This window comes from Notamacropus eugenii, chromosome 4 (genome assembly GCF_028372415.1).
Source record: "Notamacropus eugenii isolate mMacEug1 chromosome 4, mMacEug1.pri_v2, whole genome shotgun sequence".
Lineage (NCBI taxonomy): Eukaryota > Metazoa > Chordata > Mammalia > Diprotodontia > Macropodidae > Notamacropus > Notamacropus eugenii.
In genome coordinates, this window is record NC_092875.1 from 174937879 (window position 1) to 174956464 (window position 18586).

Genomic DNA, 18586 nt, shown 5'->3' on the forward strand with positions numbered 1-18586 from the left:
CTTCACTCCATGTTGCAAAATCACTCTTCATCTTAACCTTCCCTCTCCTCTGTTCTCTGGTGAAGAGGGGATCCTTCTCCTTGCCAAGGTCAGCCCTTGTACCTGGGCTTTTTTCCCCATATCCTCCTGGCTCCTCCAGGAACTTGAAATGTCAGCCATTTCTACCGTGGCATCTTTAATCTCTTTCCATTTAATGACTCTTTCTGCTGCCTTCAAACATGCTAAGGTTTTCCCCCTTCAAGAACTGCTATCAGATCTAGTGAGGTAAGGTGCTATACCTCTTTCCTCTCCTTCAAGGGCCCCTTCTCAGTTCTGGACCCATAAGTGTAGACCAGATTCAGTCCTGGGGGAACCTGACCTACAGGGACAGGGCTCAGGATCTTTCATCTTTCTGTCTTTGGTTCTGTGTGTTCCCACCTCAGAGCCACAGTGGAAATTACTTAAACCTTAGGTTTTGGCTAATGTATAAATTATTTCCATGGAGGAAGTAGAAAGGTACTCAATGAATCATGTAAACTAGGCACAGAACAGCTATTTATTTCTTTCACAAAAAAGAAATGCCAAAACAAAATAAATTTTAAAAAAACTCACAGACTATCAGCGTACATTGACAAAGAATTAAAACAGACTATATTAACTGCTAACTACTGTTGTGTTCTCCTGGGAGACTGAAACTTAAACATCTGAATATGAAGAAATTTGTGGAATTGCTAAGTAAACATTTTACATTTCACCTCAGCTCTGTACTGTCCAAATAGTTCCCTCTAGGTACATGTCCCCTGGCGAGCCAGACCTGTGTTTGGACTCACCTTCTGCCACTGATGCTTCTTATCCTTCCAGAAGTGTTGTAATGGATTTAGAAAGAGCACTTTTAGCACTGATTATTTCTTTTATTTTTCTATTATTATTTTATTTTTCTATTATTTTTAGCACTCATTATTTCTTCAAGAAATTTTGAACTTACGAAACGGCCTCCAAGCTTGGAAATGTCTATCTCAGGAGTGCTGCCATGTCACCTAAATTAGGCAAAGAAATACAAAATGGGAGAGGCAGGTAGGACTTTGAGATCCAGACTTTGGTTCCTACATGTTCACAGCCACTCTTCAGCCATGTCTGCAGGAATGCAGCCCTTCCCCCTCCCTCGTGGGAAGAGTTACTTACCACATATCCCAGAACACTGAAGTAAGAGAGCTTGCAAAAGCTGTTTCTCCTTTTTTTTAACTGACAGAGCTCCTTAACTTCCAGCAGCTGATATGGGGTAGGGGAAGGACCAAGAGACAGCCTAGCACAGGGATGAGGAACCTGGGACCTCAAGGCCGCCTGTGGCCCTCTAGATCCTCAAGTGTGGCCCTTCGACTGAATCCAGACTTCACGGAACAAATCCCTTTAATAAAAGGATTTGTTCTATAAAACTTGGACTCAAGTCAAAAGGCTGCACCCAAGGACCTAGAAGGCCACAGTTTCCCCACCCCTGGCCTAGTATTTGCTGCAATATCTCAAGAACCAGTGCTAAATTCAACATTTAGACCCAAATGGCCCCAGAGTCCCTGGAAATTTCCGGAAAAGCTTCATGGAATGACTTCTACAGGCTCTGTGGGGTATAATCTCTGCTACACTTAAAGAACCATCATTTATTGATGCAAAGTGAAGTGAATAGAACCAGGAGAACATTGTACACAGTAACAGCAATATGTTAATGATGGCTAGATGTGAAAAACTTTAATTACTGTGATCAAGACGGTGATCCAAGACACTTCCAAAGGACCCCTGATGAAAACTGCCATGTCTCCAGATAGAGGACTGATGAACTCTGAGTGCAGATTGAAGCATACGTTTCAAATTTTGTTTTTCTTGGTTTTTTTTAGAGCAGGGAGACAGGGAAGGGTTGGTTGTAACATGGCTAATATAAAAATATATTTTGCATGATGTCACATGTATAATTGATATTATATTGCTTGCCCTCTCAAGAAGTGGGGGAGGGGCTGGAAGGAGGGAGAGAATTTGGAACTCAAAATTTAAAAAAAATTAATGTTAAAAAATTTTACATGCAGTTAGAAAATATTTAACAAAATAAAAAATATATTTAAAAAAATATTCATTTGACTGCCTCCTTGAGATTTGTTTTTCCTCCACTTCTTTGCCAAATTCTTGGAAAGAAACATCTACATCCATTGTCTTCACTTTCACCCCATTCACTTATCCCTTGGAATATGGTTTCTGTCCTCACCACTCAACTGAAATCCGTTTCTCCAAGGTTACCAGAAATCTCTTAAGTGCTAAATCTAATGTTTTTTTTTCTCAGTCTTCATTATTCTTGACCTCTCTGCATACTGTTGACTGTGTCTTCTTCCTGAATCTGTTCTCCTGCCTTTGGTTTTGTGATACGGTTGTCTCCTGATTCTCATCCTAATTGTCTGACTGCCCTTTTCAGTCTTCAAGGAAACAATACCCATCTCCTGATCTACCTTTAGTGTAGACTCTGTCCTGGGCCCTCTTCTTCTCTCTCTGCACTCATTCTCTTGGTGATCTCATCAGCATCCGTGGGTTCAGTTGTCATCTATTTCAATCTAATCTCTCTTCAGAACTCCAGTCCCACATCACCAGTTTGACTGTTGTACAATACCACTCACCATGTCTGAAACAGAAATGATTACCTTTCCCTTTCCTCTAAAGTTTGCCCTTTCTGTTGAGAATACAACCATCCTTCCAGGGTAGGAAGCTGAGTCAGTCTCAACTCTCCCCCTTTTCTAATTTCCCTCTCCCCACCAACCTCATTGCCAAATCTTGTCAATTCTACCCCCACAAAATCTCTCCTGCTTGTCCCTCTCTATATTCACATAACCACAACCCCAATTGCTCTCCTTTCTATTTGTCCCTTCTCTGATCCATCATCCATATATCTGTCAAGATAATTTCCCTAAGGCACACGTCACTCCTCTGGTTAAAAACCTTTGGTGATTCTCCATTGCCTCCAAGAAAAAATATAAATTCCTCAGCCCAACATTTAAGACCCACTATAGTCTGACTCCCTCCTGTCTTAACAGCCTTATTTCTTACTGCTTCCTTTCATGAACTCCACATTTCATTTACTTATGTTGTTGCTCAATTGTATAGCCTCTTTTGTGATCCTAGTTAGGGTTTTCTTGGCAAAGATACTGTAATGGTTTGCCATTTCCTTCTCCAGTTCATTTTACAGATGAGGAAACTGAGGTAAATAGGGTTAAGGGACTTGTCTGGGGTCACAGAGATAGTAAGTATCTGAGACCAGATTTGAACTCAGGAAGATGAGTCTTCCTGACTCCAGGCCAGCACTCTATCCACTGTGCCACCGAGCTGCCCCAATAATTGGACTTATAGCTGTTCCCCAAACTTAATATTCCCATCCCAGGTTTAAAGTGTACTCTCTCTCCCCTTCTCCCTTCCTTCCCTACCCCATTTCTTACCAAGCTGCATTTTTGGACTTCTTTATCATCTTTCCAATAATTTCATCTTTGGGAAATACCACCATTTTGCAAGATTTAGTCAGCTTTGGTATTTGACACTTTATTAGTATCCTCTGCCCCTCTGATTGGAGGGTGAAGCCATCCAGTTAAAGAGGAGGCAATTCCCACCTGGCTGCACTCATTTGGATTTTGGCTTTTCCACCATGTTTTGATTGGGTACCTTCCTAATCTTCCCCTCCCCGCCTTCCAGCTTTTTGTGTGTGTGTGTTTTGTCTTCCCTCATTAGATTGTAAGCTCCCTGAGGGCACAGACTATCTTTCTTTTCTCATATTTGTATCTACAGAATTTAGCACAATGCCTGATACATTATCTTCCTTTACAGTCTCAACCCAGGTTCTGCCTACTCCATGAAACTTTCCCCAGTTCCCCTCTTCCCAGCTGCTCATATCTCTGCTTTTCAATTTTTTTTGGTTCTCTCTCTCTCTCTCTCTCTCTCTCTCTCTCTCTATATATATATATATATATATACATATATATATATATGTATGTGTATATATGTATATAAAAAATTTATCTATCTGCACACACGCACACACACACACACACACACACATACGTTTCATTTTTGTCTTTATCACCAGCATCCCGCACAGTGCCTGGCATGTGATAGGCACTTCATTAATGTTTCTTGGTTTGAATGATCCTTTGAAGTATTTGAAGTAGCAATGTCGATATTTGTCATTTCTAGTTCATAATTAATATTCAGGCAGGAAATGATGTTGTTTTCTAAAAAATCACTCCTCAGACTTATTTTGGTACCCCTAGAGCACAATGGGATAGCCTAGCTCAAAGATGGTTGAGGGTCCAGTATGCCTTTATCACAGCAACCATTGGAAGATGAGGGCCTAGTTTTTCATGCCAGTCTTTTGTAGAAAATAAATGACAGTACAATGCTTATACTTTGAAAGTACCCATAGATTGTTTTTTTTCTTTGAAGGCATGTGCTTAACAGGCTACATCTCTTTCATCTATTGCAAATGAAAATCTTAAAGTAGCAGTATCAATAGACCCATCAGCACTATTCTACAACTTTGTCAATTTAATTAGTCAAAAAGTAAATTACTTGCTAATGCAGATCATTAGGCTAGGCAATGGGAGAATGGAGAAAGAGCTTGATTCCCAACGCTTGTAAGTGTCCTTGGGCAAGTTCTTTAACCTTTTGGAGCCTTAGTTTCCAAATTTGCAAAGTGATCAAGATGGAATATAAAGAAACATGGAAGATACTTTGTGAAACAATGCAAGGCCAGAAAAGCTGAACTAGAATACTTACTGAAACGAAAAGTATATAAGAATAAAATGGGTAAAGAAACCTGATAGGGGACTCTTGCTGTTCACTAGTTTTTGTTGTTGTTCAAACTCTCCATGATCCTATTTGGGGTTTTCTTGGCAAAAATACTGGAGTAGTTTGCTCTTTACTCCTCCAGCTTATTTTACAGTTGAGGAACTAAGGAAAATAAGGTTGTGACTTGTCTTGAGGCCAGATTTGAAGATGAGTCTTCTGACTCCAGGACCGACACTTTATACACTGCGCCACCCGTGTTACTTAAAAGTTGTTTTTGACATTTTGTGGTTAAATATACTTAAGTATAAATTGTCATACACCAAGTTAGAGTGGCTGTTTTGATATTCAACATTAAATTTAAAACAAATCACTTTAAAAAATAAAGGTGATTTTTATGCTGACTCAGGGTTAGTACAAAGGCAGGCTTTCAGACCACTGGCTACATTGAAGAATTGAGAGGAGTAAGTGTGGGAGTGTTATAGCTGCTACAGGATTTGATGTGGCTAGCAAGTGATGTTGTTGCTGTAGGGGAAGAATAAACCCAAAGTGGGGCCTGGTAGAAGTATGCTGAAGCCAGCTTAGACGGGGCCAGTTGTTAAATTTTCAGTGTGAGCATTTATTTATACTTTGGAAGTCAGCAAACTACAAATCAGGGCTTGATTGTTGATGTGATGGAGAAAATTTTAACAATACAGATTAAATTTGAAACTTTGTTGTGGTTACATCCCCCCCCTCCCAAACCCAACCCCCATTCCCACCCCCATTCTCATTGGTAAACCTTTCCCAACACACTCTTGGACCAGGGCTTTTGACCACCTCAGGGCTCCTTTCTCCTCCTTTGCCTTTACCCATCTCCCTATTTCTAGTGAAGGTCTTACCTAATGAGTACTTCTTATACTAGGCAGTTGCTCTAGTCCAAAACTTCTCAACCTTCTTTGAGTCAACCTGCCTCTTTCACAATCAGATAAAACTTAGGGGCCTCTTCTCTGAGTAAAGTTTTTAAATATACAAAATAAAATACATAGGATTTCAAAAGAAATAGATTATATTGAAATAAAGATGTAATTTTTCCCACCCAAAGTCATGAACTCCTTGGATACCTATCCATGGATCTCTTCTATGGATGCCAAGATCCAGCAGCATAAATCACAGCTCTAAATGCAAGTAAACTAGGTTGGCCCCTTAAGAAGGCATTATTTTTTTGTGTTTGTTTTCATGATCCTGGAAGGCTTAATCTGGGGAGGGACTAGGAAAGGGGGGAGGGGACAGGGAATGGTTGACTCTGCAGGCCAGACAGAGGAGTATTTTAACTGTGTATCCTTATGAAGTCTGTTCTTTTGATTTTTAAATGGTAAAATGGTTTTTAAGTGGATTTTAAACTTTGAAGTAGCTTGACTGAGCCTAATTTAGTCTGGGCCCACATTAAAGGGGAAAGATGAGGAATTCAGTTCTAGACATATCGGGCACTACCTCTCATTAGAACCTTATAGAATGATTCTTCCCTTGGGTTGGACTAATCCAGAAGCCCACTGGTCACATGCCTAGTTACTCTTGAGATAATTTGCCCCTTTGGCAATTTTCCTGATGAAGAGAGAATTTTGTTGTCCTTTTGAAGTTTAATTTCTCAGGATCCATGACCATGGCAATGTCCAGGTGTTAGATAACTCCCAGAATAGTTTCAAGGATTCTAGATAGTAATTCCCAGAATCATAGTAGGACAGACAGTCCTACTGAGGCTGCACTGGGAATGATATAACATAATATTTACTATGCTTGCTAAAGTTAACCTGTGAGCTTAATGTTGGCAAGATACCTTCTTTTTCTGATTGCCTTATAAAACAGGTGGGCACTGATCAGTGAATGGGGGAAAAAATCACAGGGAATCTATAAGGGAAAATCACAGGAACCTCATAGGAGGAAAAACCATAGGGAAACCATAGGGGAATCTGTGTGTGCCTTATCTGGCCCCCATTGAGGCTTGAGAGGACTTAAAGGTATGCACAAGCTGTGCCTGTCTCAACTGACCGCATAGAGACATAAGGGTGGTTGCCCCTCTTCTCACCTGCACCTGCACGAAGGGTGATTAGGGAATGCTGTAGGAGTTGGTTCTCCCAGCAACCATCTGAGAAGACTAGACTAGAATAAAGCTGATTATTCACCCCTCTGAAGCTGTCTGCCTGTCTGACCAGATCAAGAGTGAACCTGTTAGAAGCTGGAATTCAAAAACTCCAATGCCGCCTGTGTGTTATCTGTGAAACATGCCTTGTGACCTGGAATCATGAGTATTTAACCCAACCTGTTTTGGGTAAGTCTCCCACCTGGAGGCCATTACCATACTGAAATATTTGAGGACTTTACCTCCCTTCAGGGTGTTTATCTTAGGAGGCATATTTTAGTAACTCTGATCCAGGAAGTGATCTGAGGGCATAAGTGACCCCACCTTCTTAGCTAATAACTCTCAGGATCTTGATGCAGAGCATGACAGGAGAGTGAACTAGTTGAATATTGCCTAATAAACACAGTCAATTTTACACAAAAGAAAGTGACAGGGATGTTTAATCAGTTTTCTAAGAAATTTCTAGCTCAGCTCTATCTCAACTGAAACATACAAATCCAACAAAAATTATTTCTAACCATTGAGAATTTAAATCTTAACAGTAACCCTAAGGACACTGACACAATCATTTCTACAAATCAATTAAAATTAGAATACCTCACCTGTTTTCTACTGGTCCTAGATGGCAGGTCTTTAAAGGATCCCAGCTCTGAATCAAGATGAGAGGGAAGAAAGTGATACTATTTGTCCTTTTATGAGTCAAAAGGGAATTCTTCAAAGAGCTAAAGGAAAGGACAGATGCCCATGCTGCCAGCTGCTCCTGTGACAGTCAGAAGAGAGAGCAAAGACCGGGGGAGTGAGCAGAAGTGCTATGTCAGTGTCAATAAGCGTTTATTAAGCACCATGTTAAGCACTGGTTTTCTGTAGGTTTTTGATTCTTTCCCACCATCCTTTTGGTGTTTTTAGAACCTGTCTAGGCTTCTCTTCAGGCTGACTGAAGATTGGAAATACCACTCTGTGCACTAGAAACTTTAGGACAGATTTGAGGGTGACTAGAAGTAAGGTTAACTGTTAGGTACAGATTAATTTTGAATTCTTGGGAAGATCCAAGTCTCTTAACAACAGAAAGCAGTCCCCTTGGCCCATTCAGGCTGATCTATGACTTCCTCCTTTTCCTATGAGGAGGAAAGGTGTCACATTTTGTTTGCCCTGCTACCCTCTTTTCAAGGCCTTAGACAGTTGTAACAAGAAGTCACTCCATAACAATGATATTGCATAGGACAGCTAAGCTACAAGGTCTCATATGAAAACTCATCCTGTCCCAGTTGCTTACATTTGCACATGCCCCATAAATTGCTGCCAGGGACTATTAATTTAAAAAATTCCTTCAGCCCACAATCTTACCTTTTACATGCTTAGCATTCCAGCATCCCTAAACTGGGAAGTGGCAGACACCAAGGGAGTACATCCATTCTATACATAGTTACGTTTTTAAAAAAAGAAGAGAAAAATCCCTTTAGGAAGGAGAGGTGGGATAGAGTTAGAGAATTCAAGAAGGAGCCAAAAACCTGGGAAGAGCTTGGTGATAGTCCAAGGCCTGTTCCTCAGTGAGTGGCAAATGCCCAACAACAGACAAAGCTTTTAAGTTTGGTGGTATGTTTATTGCCACCCTCTCTGACTCACATGGACTCACCACAGACCTATGGGCCAATACTGGGCCTGAGAGGACAATAAACAGATGTGTTTTATAGGTCTTCTAGAAATCCACTGCTGAAACATGAGGCTACCTGCTGCATTTGCTCCTCCTAATGGATGGCAAAGATATGAAACAATGTGCCACACTAGTGTGCCAGGAATTTTAAGGTTTAAAATAGGCTGTAGAGGCCACTTTGTGTACTATGATAAATCCTGCTGCTACAGGGCAGGCAGAATTGAGGAAACCATAAGGTAGAGATGGAAAGGGCTCTTTTCTGGCTTGTCTCATATCATGTGTCAGTGGAGGCAATAATGAAACTTGTATGGTGGAAGTGGGTGAGTGGACTCTGTCCTGCAGGCTCCCAGGCTTTCCTATACAGCTGCAATTTTCAGAATGCTTAAACTTAGGCAAATAATTGAGATATGACCAGTATGTATTCTGGTGCATTATTTTGGGGGGGAGGGAAGATAGGAAGGAGAAAAAATAGAAAAATAGGCCACAGAAGCAATAATGATTAAAAAAAATAATTATAGAATTACCCTGGCTCTCAGCTCACTTTAAAGTAGCATTGAAATTGTCACTGTTCAAATGTCAATTCAATTGCCAGAGGATCGACAGTTACCAATTTAGCTGGGAAACTCTGATGAGTGACATATTCAATTACTTTTTATCCCCTCCCTCCCTGGAAAATAAAATAACCTCCAGTCTCAATCACTGCTTGTCACTTAGCATTCTAAAAATGTGTGCAAACAGGCAGTTCACATTTATATTACTATCATCTTTTCTTGTTTGAAACATTTCAGGAGGAAAAAAAGCCCACCAAACCACATTAATGGTTTCTAAATAATTGGAGTTTGGGGCCAGTGCCATACAAGATTCCCTCAAAAGATTTATGTATTTATTTACTTTTGAGAGACATAGCTCAGTCATCCAATTCAAGGAAAATAAAATGAAGAGCCCAGAGGGTGGTTGAGTTGACATGCACAGTGATAATGATAATATTTGTTTTCTTAATGCTATTATCAGGGGAGTAGATGCAATAGAAACGCTTAGAGGCATTTATAAATGTGGCATGTGAATATTACTCTAGCAGTTAGGGCCCCAGTTCAAGCATCTGGACAAGGAAATGGAAGGAAACAAGCATTTATTAAGCACCTCCTACATATTAGGCAATAATCACTTCACAAATACAGCATATCTCGGAGATATTGTTGGTTTGGTTCCAGACCTCTGCAATAAAGCGAATATTGCAATAATGTGTCATGATTTTTTTTGGTTTCCCAGTGCATATAAAAGTTCTGTTTATGCTATACTGTGGTCTATAAAGTGTGCAATAGTATTATGTCTAAAAAAAATACATGCCTTAGTTTTAAAAATACTTTATTGCTAAAAAATGCTAACCATCATCTAATGGAAGATAATCTTTTTGCTGGTGGAGGGTCTTGCCTCAGCATTGATGGCTGCTGACTGGTCAGGATGGAGGTTGCTGAAGGTTGGAGTGACTGTAGCAAATTCTTAAAATAAGACAACAAGGAAGTTTGCACATCAATTGACTCTTCCTTTCACTTGAACGGTTAGAGACCATTGTAGAGTTATTAATTGACCTAATTTCAATATTGTTGTATCTAAGGGAATAAGGAGACCCAAGGAAGGGGGGAGAGGGGGAATAGGGAAAACAGCTGGTTGGTGGAGCAGTCAGAACACAGACACACTTACCACTTAAGTTTGCCATCTTAGATGGGTGGCATTTGTGATGCCCCAAAACAATTACAATAGTAACATCAAAGATCACTTATCACAGATCACTATAACTGATGCAATATTAGAAATATTGCAAGAATTACCAAAATGTGACGGAGACACTATGGGAGCACATGCTATTAGAAAAACGATGCCAATAGACTTGATTGACACAGTATTACTACAAACCTTCAATTTGTAAAAAAAAAATGTAATAAAATGAGGTATCCCTGTATTATCTCATGTATTATAATCATACCCATGCAATAGTTGAGAAAATGGAGGCAGATAGTGATTAAAGGACTTACCCAAGTTCATAGGGTAGGTATCTGAGGCTACATTTGAACTCAGGTCTTCGTGACTGTAAGCCTAGAGTTTTATCCACTATACCACCTCTGCCTCTAGAAGCAAACAAAAAAGAAAATAGGACAGGATGTAATAATGTTAAAAAGGCCCTATATAGAGTAATGGTTCCTAGACTTTTTGGTTTCAGGGACCTTTTACACTCTCAAAATCTATTGAAGAACTTTTGTTTATGTGGTTTGTAGCAATCAATATTTACCTTTTTGAAGTTATAACTAATAAATTTTGAAACATTAATAAATTCATTTAAAAATGTATAAAACCATTCCATGTTAATATAAATAATACATTTTATGACAATAACTATATTTTCTAAAACAAAAGTTGTGAGGAGGCATTGTTTTACATATTTTTGCAAATCTCTTTAATGTCTGGCTTAATTGAAGACATCTGTTGCAAAATATTGTTTTGGTTGAAATATATAAAGAAATTTCATCCTCACATAGATATGTATTTGGAAAAGGAAGGAGAATTTTGATAGGTAGATAATGTCTTGGTATTCTAATGAAATTAGTGACCTTGTGGGCTCCCTTGGAAAGATATAAGGGATTCCCTGGAGTCAGCAGACCACACTTTAAGAATTGTCATTGTAGAGGAAAGAGCCTTAAGATGTACAAAGTTCCTGTTCTACCAGTATTTAGTTGTGTAAACTAGAGCAAGTCCCTTATTCTCTCTGGGCCTCTGTCACCTCATCTACAAAATCATGGGTCCCAGACCTGATGATCTATAGCATCTCATTTTTCTAAAATTCTGATTTTATGAAAATAATGTGGCTTTATTCATTCATCCTGGAACTAGGATAATAAGTGTTTTGCCTTTTGTCAATGATGCTTTTTTCAGACTAGCTCACATTTTTAGTCCTTTATCGTTTGTGAAGTGCTTTCTTCCCAACAGGCCTCTGAGGTAGTTCCTGTAAGTAATATCTCCATTTGAATCATAGCCAACATTTATATAGTACCTTAAGTTTTTGCAAAGCTCCTTGTAACTATTATCTGATTTGATCCTCACAACAACCCTGGAAAGAAGATGCTATTATTATCCCCATTTTACAAGTGAGGAAACTGAGGCAGACTGAAGCTAAGGGATTTACCCATTGTCATATAGCCAGCAAGCGTCTGAAGCTAGATTTCACAAAGGATAGAATGGCTTGACCTGTGAAAAATCATAGAACTAGTAAGTGGTAATGTGTCTGAATCCCCAGTTACATATAAATACTATAATTTTTTATTTATTAAAATTTTAATTTATAGAATAAAATAACAGTATAATTTTTAACAGATGATTGCACATGAAACTGCAAGTTGGTTACATACAACTTGCTGTTCCTTTTAAATATATAATAAAGTAATCATGTAAATTTTTTCCTTTTTTATTCCCTCTCCCTCCCCAGAGATGGTTACCATTAGACACAAATATGTCTATATATGTAAAATCATTCTATACTTGCTTCTGTTTATCAGTTCTTTCTCTGGGTGCAGAGATTCTACAGATTTTTAAAAGGTGCTTGAAGTTAAGAGAACAAACGGTCTTTAAGTACTCTTGAGCACTTTGGAAACACCACTAAAGTGAGCACAATGTACATTTATTAAGCACATGCTGTGTATAGAACACTGAACTAAGCACTGGCTGAGGGGAGAGGAGAGAAACTTTATATGACATACTTCTACCCTCAAGGCCTTTACAGACCAATAGAACCAAATGATATACATATTTTTACGTTCCTCACTGAGCGGGGAGCATGGAGGTCTTTGTGGAAAAGATACCATTTGAATTTAGCTTTAAAGGATGAGCATAAATTCAGCAGACAAAGAAAGCTCTTTGAGCTGGGCCTGATTCAGTCTAGTCTGGTGGTTCACCTTTGAGATTAGAATGATACTCACTGACCATCTAACATGAAATAAAAGGAAATTTACAGCACTGTTTCAGTTGGGTGTAAAGTCCTTGCCTTTCAATTTGCCTCGGTGGATTGCTTCTCAGACATGTGTACTGGACTTGAAAAAGGAGCCATTGAATCCTCATGTGCTGGCTTTTGTGTTTAGCTGACCAGGAAGCTCCTTACTAGGTCAAGCCTTGGCCTCCTGGTCCAGTTAAGTCTTTTTTGTGTGTGTGTGAAGGTTTTTTTTTGTTGTTGTTGTTTAATGTAGTTGTTGTGTTCGTCCTTCATTTTCAAAGAAGACCATGACATCAGAGAAATGATGACATGACTTGCATTTGGCTTTGTTTTGAGTGAGGGAGGGCTGTGCAGGTCACCAGCCTCACTTTCTCCTCCTGAACCATTTGGGTCCAGTGACCAGAAATTCATCAGGATGACTGGAGATGACCCAGGATGAGATGGGCCATTTTTTGGCTGGCCCTTTCAAATACATAATATAGAAAAACATTGGTTCAACACTAATGAATCTATAAGAATTAGGAATTTGGGAAGACACGAGAGTCCCTAGATATTTAAAAAATCGGAAACTGCAAACAAAGAGTTTTCTGATAAAATTCCCATTAACACTGGAGTTTTCAGTTAAGACTTTTTCCAATGATTTTTATTACATTAGAACCCTATCCTTTGGCTCTGGGGTTTCTCATATGCAAAACACAGATAAATGGGATTCCCCAACTGGTCCCTATGGTATCATGTCTCCCTCCCACCCAACTTCTTAATGAAGTTGGATGTCCATTCCAAGCTGCCTTGAAAACAGTCAGAATCATTTCATAAACCTTCATCTGCCAGCACCATTCTCGTCAACCTTTCTTCTCAACACACCAAATTCATCAGCTATGTTTTATGAAACATAATAAACTGTACATCTTGGCTCAATAGATTAGACCAGGAGTGGCAGAAAAACAAAATAAGATTTTCCTTTCAAAATTCTAATCTAAACTCATCTGGTGTGGTTCCAAATGTACAGGCTTTTCGTCACTTATTGATGAACAAAGTAGGAACCTTAATCTCAAAAGCAGCACCAGTTAAATATTAAAGATGGTTTCAGGACTTTTTAAGGAAAAACTAGCCTCCCTTGACTGGGCATAGATGTGCTCCTATAACCAAAGGGGAAGAAGAACATTCCAGGCATAAGACACGGACGCTAACACAAGCAGGTCACATTCTAGGTCTTGGCTTTATTAACCAAGAGTGTTTACTAGGCATAAAGTAAAGAAGCAAGAGTTTCTTTAACTAGAGATAGTATATGTATTTGTATTGTTAATGTGATTAAAGATCTTCCCCACCCATTAATGGGCTTGCTATACCTTATGTTAATGAGGCACTAGTTCTCAAGGGTTGGGATGCCCTCTGGCTCTAAGAAAAGGTATAAATATTCTGAGGGTGAGGTTTTACTTTGGGGCTTAGTTTTAGGAAGAATTTTTGTGTGCCAGAGGAGATTCTAGGAAGCCATTAAGGAAACCATCCCCTCTCACCTTACCCCCAAACCCAGATGTCAGTGCTTCCCTCTCTGGCAACCATGGTCGGATAGTTGGACCTGAATGTTGATTTGTGATATTGTATTGCTTATGTCAGACAGTTTGAAAACACTGTCTGTTGGTTTCCGGAAAAAGTGAATGATGTATGTGCTTGATTAAAGGATATTGTTAACCTCTCAAAAGTGCCTTTCCTTTTAGAAATGCAGATCAAAGAACTTGTGGTAGCAGGCCCCCCCACCTATGTATGTCAGGGTGCTTACTGATATAGCTAGATATATAGATTTGTGAGTCATCTGTATAGAGGCTGAGATATAAACCCATGGAAGCTGGTGAGGTTTCCAAAAAAGTATAGGAAGAGAAAAGGAGAGGGTTTAGGACAGAGCCTGGGGGAATACAAACACTTAGAGGGCATGATACACATGCCCTATGAGCCAGTAAAGGAAATTTCGATCTGAAAGGCAGGAGAATCACAAGAGAATAGTATCACAAAAACTCAGATTGGAAAGAATATTCAGGAAGAGAGGGTAGTCAGTTTCAAATGCAGCAGATAGGGCCAAAAGGATTGGGGCCAATATGAGGCCATTCATCATATTTAGCAATTAAGAGCTTATTGAGATTTCTGGCCAAGATAGCTCCCTGAATCAAGGCAGACCACACATATTCAACATACCTACTCTGTCAAAAATTTGAAATTCTCAGTGTTCCAAATAATGTTTTAAAAATTCAGTTAAGAACTAGTGTAAATGATTCTTCCACACAGTTGCTCTACATAAAAAGTAAACCAGAAGCATATGGGGAGTAGGAAAGGGGACCTCAGGCAAAGTCAACAGCAGCACAAACAAATCCAGCCTTCCAGTACAACCAGCATCTTGCCAGAGATGGGTGTAGGACTCAGCATCCAAGGCAGCAAGAACAGAGGACCCTATTGAGAAAGATGCAAGGAGATTAGAAAGCCCCAAGATCATCAGAAAACCCCAGGATGGGGACTTTGGAAGCCTCAGGCACTGGCAGTGACTAACACAGTACCACAACATGGAGGGCCCTGAAGATCCAGTGTTGTGAATCTCAAAGATCAGAGGAGCTTCACCTTAGGAGGGGGAGGACAGCACAAAATCCAGGGGCCCCAAGGTAAGATCTACAGTCATCTGGAACCTTAAAAATAGCTGACTTGAAAAACAGGATAAGAAGGGATAATTTGAGAATCACTGGACTCCAGAGGACTCATGATAAAACATGCTACCCACCACCAGATAGAGAAATAATAGACCCAGGATACAGACTAAGGCTTTTTTGGGGGGTGGGGGGTGGGGCGGGCGGATTTATTTGGTTTGAATATATATATTTGTAATCACTTTTGTTTTTCCTGCTTTCTCAATGAGGAGGGGAGGGAGAGAATTCAGAACTAAACTCTTTTTTAAAAAGTAGACTTAAAGAGATAAAAAAGAACCACTGTACTTTCTGAAAACCTTGAATAAAAAAAAAAAGCTGGGATACCACATTTCAAGAAATTGTAAGTTAAAGCTGCCCAAATCTATTTCAACTAGAGGGCAAAATGAGGATAGAATCCATGAGTCACCTCCTAAAAATGACACAAAAGGAAAAGTCCCAGGAATGTTATAGCTGAAATAATAACAATAAATAATAGAGGTCCTACATCAAAGAAAAACACTGCAGATATCCAGAAAGGAGTTCATGTAACAAGGAACCACAGGTAAGATCCCAGAAAACCTGATGGAGCCAGGAAGACCTGAGTTCTCATTCCACCGCAGTCACTTTCTGGTGACATCTGTCTACCTCTGTTTCTTTAACTGTACAATGAGATAATAATTCAATATTTATACTGAATATTATATATGTATAATATTTATTACATATGTATATATAATATTTATAATCAAGTGAAGTAATATTTGTAAAGAGCCTAAACAATGCCTGGGACATAGTGGTTGCTTAATAAATGCTTGTTTCCTTCCTTCTTAAAACCAGGGGAGATCTTGTAATTTGTTGTTGTATTTTTCAGTTATTTTTCAGTCGTGTCCAACTCTTCATGACCCCATTTGGGGTTTTCTTTGTGGACATACTGGAGTGGATTGCCATTGTCTTCTCCAACTCAGTTTATAGATGAGGAAACTGAGCAAAAAGAGTTAAGTGACTTGCTCAGGGTCACACAGCTAGTAAGTGCCTGAGGCCAGATTTGAACTTGGAAAGATGAGTCTTCCTGACTCCAGGCCAGGCCCCCTGTCCCCTGCACCAATACAATGTTCTTGAAGGCAAAAGATAGAGATTAACAACCAAGAATTACTTAACCTGCAAAGCTTTTTCATTTTACACAGAGAAAATAATTTTTAATGGAATAAAAAACTTTCACAGATTTTTGATGAAAAGACCAGAATTGAGTAGGAACTTTGAAATCCTAACATGTGAGAGAAGAGAAATACAGAAAAAGAGCCATTGGAAGGGGGGGCAGGGAATGATGTTAAAGTATTGGCATTCTAAGAAGGGAAGAAGAAACATGTCCTTCAGTACCTTAATGACTTCAAAGGATATTGGGGGAGTTAAGTATGGGAAAAAAAACAACTTAGGACTTGGGGATGGATCCATTCTATTCTGAGAGCTTTAGGAAGGGAAAGAGAAGGGAGGTTAACAGGAAGAAGATAGTGTTATAGAAAGGAAGAGAAGTGGAACTCAGATTTTTCATAATTGTGTACTCGTCCTTCATATTCAAAGAGGACCATGACATCAGAGAAATGATGACATGACTTGCACTTGATTTTGATTTGAGTGAGGGAGGGCTGTGCAGGTCACCAGCCTCACTTCTCCTCCAGAGCCATCTGGGTCCCGTGGCCAGATTATTCATCAGGATTGGAGATGGCCCAGATTGCAATGGAAGACCTTGGCCTCCTTAGGCCAATGCCTACTCTGTACTCCCTTAGGGTGAGGTAACTCCTGTTCAGGGAATAGGCCTTTTTAAGTACTCAGGGGATGGTCCATTTAATGAGGCAAAGAAAAATAACTAAATCAGGCTGGGAGAGAAGCAAAACATTTACTATTGATAATCACTCTTAAGCCAGGAAGATTTTGGGAAAGGAAGAAGGAAAGGATTGTATCTTGGATTGTATTAATTGACTCAGAGTGGAGTTGGTAGAACCAGGAAGACAATTTACACGAGGACAACAGCATTTTAAAGGGGAAAAAAAAACTTTGAAAGACTTAAAAACTCTGACCAATACAATAACCAATTAGGCTACCAGAAGCCCTATGATGAAACATAATATTCACTTCCTGACAGAGAAATGATGTACTCAAGTTACAGAAAAAGACATATATTTTGGGGGCTTGGCCACTAGGTAGATTCATTTTGTTTGACTATCCTTGACACAAAGCTTTTTTTTAAAAAAAATATTTCTCTTTATTTTTAATTAAGATTTGGAGGACTGGGAAGACAGAGGCTTAATTAAGCCATTGCTATTGTTATAGCAATGTCACAAAAAAAAGGCCATTAAAATAAATTTAAAGCTGTACAGAAAGGAACAGAAGTTCAAGAGGGAGCATAGAAACAGGACAGTTTTGAAAGTAGCTTGTGGTATATAGTCTATATCAAACTGCTTACTGTTTTAGGAAGAGGGGATGGGGAGAGGAAGGGAGAAGAATTTGGAGCTCAAAATCTTGTAAAAATGAATGCTAAAAATTGTCTTTACATATAGTTGGAAAAAATAAAATACAAATAAAAAAGAAAGTAGCATATGTACTTTTTTTTTTTTAAAGCAAGCAGTATGAAATGAAGATTCATCGTTTTATATCACTAACCTCACAGGGTTGTTGTGAAAATCAAATATTTGTAAAACACACAGTTGGCATTATATAAATGTTTATTCCTTTCCCCTTCTCTTTTACAGTCCTCTTTTTACATTCTGCTGTATACATGGAAATATTCTTAATTTTTAGAGTTCAAGTTCAGAAAAAAAAATAAGATTAAAAGAGAGAATATTGGTAACTTTGGAGAGAGCAGTTTTAGTTCAGGGATATCAGAAGCCAGATTGCAGAGGACTTGCAAGAGTGACTAAGAGGAGAAGAAATGGAGATTCTGAGTGTAGACAGCTTTTTCTGGGAGTTTGGCTGGGAATTACTACTATGTATTATATAGGGTAGTAATTTAAGGGGATGGTGGGATCTAACAATGGTTGTTGTTTTTTTTTTAAATCTAGTTCAACAGCTGGCCAGGCACCGCTGCTGAGGCTGGAGTGGCTGCAGCCAGTCACCAATTTCTATCCTTTACCTTCTCCCACCTTTTGCCCAGGTTTTTGGCTCTGGGCTTGCTCACCTCTGCAACTGGTAAAGCTGGTGCTTTGGTTTGCTTGTAAATGTTTAACAAAAAAAATGTACAGGACATTTTTAAGGTGGATATGCATTACGAATGTTTTCTCTTATCACTTTCTTAAACCTAGACAGTTAACAGAACAAAGCCCTGATTGTAGCCCTTACACATTTCCAAGGCATAAATTCTCACACTGAAAATTTAACCATCAGCTCTTAGG